This window comes from Phascolarctos cinereus, unplaced genomic scaffold (genome assembly GCF_003287225.1).
Source record: "Phascolarctos cinereus isolate Bilbo 61053 unplaced genomic scaffold, phaCin_HiC Scaffold_7;HRSCAF=346, whole genome shotgun sequence".
NCBI classification, from domain to species: Eukaryota; Metazoa; Chordata; class Mammalia; order Diprotodontia; family Phascolarctidae; genus Phascolarctos; species Phascolarctos cinereus.
The window spans coordinates 70,828,559-70,832,575 of record NW_027556180.1 but is presented as its reverse complement, the minus strand read 5'-3'; the positions used below and the strand labels follow the sequence as shown (position 1 = coordinate 70,832,575).

General features: G+C 39.4%; 1 pseudogene; it reads left to right on the top strand.

Annotated features, from left to right (window-relative positions):
* Positions 1 to 3,028: 3,028 nt before the first annotated feature.
* LOC110219439 (large ribosomal subunit protein uL23 pseudogene) lies at positions 3,029 to 3,487 on the top strand (annotated as a pseudogene).
* The last annotated feature ends 530 nt before the right edge of the window (positions 3,488 to 4,017 follow it).

Genomic DNA, 4,017 nt, shown 5'->3' with positions numbered 1-4,017 from the left:
ATTTATATGCAATTTTTTCCCTAGGTATTGCTTGCTTCAGGTAAAGATCTGCATGTTTATCCCCAAGCACTTTTGAGTTTGCATAATCCAAGTTTTAGACCTGAAAGGGACTTCCAAGGTCTCATTTCTTCATTTTTCAAATGAGGGAGAAATACCTGAGGCCATACAGGTATTAGGTTACCATGGTAGTAAGTGGTCCATAAGTGTTAAGTGAGCTTTAACTGGCAAGCATAACTCCTTCCCTTTGGGCAATTATTTTCTATTACATTTCTATAAATCTGGAGATACCCTTTCATTTCTACATGTTGCGTATTATATATAAGGAGCCGGAGATAAAATGACAAAAATGAAATAGCTCTTGCCCTTAAGGAGCCTATATTCCATTGCAAAAGGACAAGTATATAGATAAGTAAACACACGGAAGAGAGCTCAAAATATGCTGTTAACTAATCAAAAATACATAAAAACTAAGTACAAAGTAATTTGGGAGCGAAAGAACCCTAGCAACTGGGGCAGTCAGTGTTAATGGATCTGTGGAAAAGGAGCGATTTACCTACCCCTACCAAGGTCTTTCAAGTCTTAATGAATCATTTGTTAAACATTCATTTACAATGATTTTAACAGCCAAGAAATTCCCAGGGTGAAATCTTATCAACCAAGAATTTTTGGAATGTCACCCAAGTTTCCAGCCCCAGTGTCAGACTTGATTTCTTGCTCTCTCGCCTCTTATAACCAAGTAGTTGTCAAGTCTCATTGTTTCTACCTTTACAACACCTCTTTCATCTGTCTCCTTTTCATTCACATAATCTCCCTGCCCCCTAGATGAGGCCTTTATCACAACTTGTCTGGAGCCTGGACTATTGCAATAGCCTGCTGATCATTCCCCACCTCTCCCTAGTCTCTCCTCATACCAATCCATCCCCTCATAGCTACAAAAATTATTTTCCTAAGCTCCAGACTGTTCATGTTGCTTTCCTTATCAGTAAACTCCAGTTATATGTGATTACCTTTAGGATCAAACAGAAATTCCACCACTTGGCACTTTCAGTTTGCCCCAAACTATTTGTCCGTCCTCATTATACATTACTCCCCATATGCACTTTCTGGCACAACCAGAGTTGTGTTCTCTCCTATCTTCATACAAAATACTCCATTTCCCATCTCCACGACTTTTTATTGTCTATGCCCCTACCTGGAACATCCTCCCTCCTCTCTCCTCCTCTTAGAATCAATGGCTTTCTTTAAGTCTCTCCTCAAGCATTACTTTCTACAAGAAACCTTTCCTGATCCTCCTACCTCCTCCCCAGTTGCCAATGTTTTCTTTCTGAAAAGGACCTCGTGTTTATTTTATATGCCTTTATATACACAGTTTGTCTTCCTTGAGGGCAATGACTATGTGCCTCCACTTCTTTCTTTTTATCCCTAGCACATAGCACATAATAGATGCTAAATAAATCCTTGTTGATTGATCACAATATGCTGAAATCTAATAATTTTTAAAAATGCCTTTTTTTTTGCTTTAACCTGTGATAAGCTAAGACTTGAACCCAGACCCTGCAATGTCATAGCTGAATGTTTTCCCCACTGTACCATTCCTTCCCTTTTCCATGACTTTTACCTATGGTTTTCCATTTGAATTTTGCTCATGCTATCCTAAAGCAAAAAAGTCCAGGCAAGTAAGATCTGCCTCCTGATAAAGTAAAAAGGGATTTGGAGAGTATCTGGGGATGAGGGAAGACTAGTGTTTTTCTTAGTGTTTTCTTCCTCTAGGGAAAGGAGCTCCATCTACTCCTTAAAATCAGGGTTATGATAAGATGCATCTCATTAATTCCCCCCAAGGCAAACAATAGCTTCTCTGAAGTCTGGAGTCTGAAAGATATCATTTAGTGTCTTGCCCAACAGGAAGGCACATTCCCCAGAGTGTTACTCATGTCCTGCCGTGTAACCCTGAAGCCTGAATTGGCATTGACAATCTACATGACTGCCCTGCAACAACATCTGGGGCTCGAAACCACAGATGGAAATGAAACTCTCTCCTTCACAGAGCACGAAGCTGAGGAATGAAAGTGAGCAGTGTTGTAAGTCATGACCCTTCCTGCAAGAATACAACACATCCAGAATTGTTACCTCCTCCATGAAATCATGAGCTTTGAAGCGTCTGGATACCTGAGCACACAATGATCAATCTCTGAAGACCACCCCTCTCTGCTGAGTAGAGTGGCAATCAAGGGTGGTTGTTGAATTCATTACTTGGTACACTATAGGTCTGGTTCAAAATACAAGTCTTAGGAAAAGAAAAAAAAATCGAAGATAAAACTTCTTAAAAAAGGAAAAATTCCTCCCCCACCCAATGCAAAATAGGTGCTAGAATATATATTACTTTATTAGTAAAATATTACCCCTTTGGGGAAACTCTTAGCTTATAAAATTATTATTTTTGGATGCCTTTACAAATAATTCATTTAAACTTGGAAGATCTTGGTGGGAATAGGTATTGTTCCAGTTTTATAGGTATAGAGGTTGTGCTATGTAGAAATGAAGTGACATCTCCTACTTCTAAAAAAAATAATGGATTTGCCTGGAAGGCAGGAATTTTTGCTTGCCAGTTATGTCTTGCCATAAGTAATTTATGCTGCTTTCTTTGTGTATAAAAGATCAGTCATATACAGCTGGTTATCTTTGCGATATGACCAGGAGGACCCTCCCCATTCCCCCAAAACATAACCCCTACTGTCACTGTCTGAAATTATATTTGTTCCTTTGGCTTAACAAGTATTTTTACCATCAGGGGTCTTAGTTTCATTCTGTAATCACAGCATCTCGGAGTTAGAAAAGATTTCAAGAAAGGACCATCTAGTTTCATCGATATGAGAAAATGAGAATCCCTTTAAAACATAATTGACCTATGGTTATCTAGCCTTTGTCTAGAGAACACTACTGAGGGAGACATCACTATTACCTAACTGTACTTTAAAATAATCATAATTGAAGCCCATAAGAAGCACTGCGGAAGACCCTTTCCCCCAAGATGGTGTCAAAGGTGAAGAAGGAAGTAGTTGCCTCCCCCTCCCCCTGCCCAAGACAGAAGCCAAGTTCAAGGCCTTTAAGGCTAAGAAGGCAGTGCTGAAGGGTGTTCTTAGCCACAAAAAGAAGATCCAAATGCCCCCACCTTCCAGCGACCCAAGACACTAAGAGTTTAGTGGCAGATACCCTCGGAAAAGTGAGAGAAAAAAGCTTGATCACTATGCCATCAAGTTTCCCTTGACCACTGAATTTTCTATGACTGAAGACAGCAACACTCTCGTCTTCATTGGATGTCAAGGCTAACAAGCATCAGATCAAGCAGGTGGTAAAGGCGCTCTATGACATCGACATGGCCAAGGTCAACACACTGAACCAGCCTGATGGAGAGAAGAAGGCCTATGTCCGACTTACTCCAGACTATGATGCTTTAGATGTTGCCAACAAAATTGGAATCATCTAAACTGTGTCCTAGCTATCCCACTCTATCTACAACAAAAAAGTTTTCCAGTAAAAAAATAAAATAAAATAACTATAATTGTTAGGGATTTGTTTTTCTTATATGAGATCTATGTTTTTCTCCTTGCAATTTCAATGACTGCTCCTAGTTTGGAACTTGGGTGCCCACAAAGAAGCATGACCCTATTCCAAGTCAGCTAGTTAAACATAACAATTGTGTCCCCTCTAAACCTGCTGTCTTTCCTTAAGAAGCTTAGACCAATCCATTTGGCTAAAGGATCAGGAGAGATAACGTGATTCCTGATCATGATAGGGAGGAAGCTTGATCAATGTTCCAAAGATCCTATCTGGGGTCAAAAAAAGGTGATTAAAAGTTAGGTCATATTAATAATATTTCACATTGATATAACACTTTAAGGTTTATGAAGCATTTTCTTCACCTAACAACGTTAGATAGGTAGTACAACTATTATTCATTCCCACTTCATAGATGAGGAAACTGAAGCCCAGAATGGTTATTGTGACTCATTCATGGTG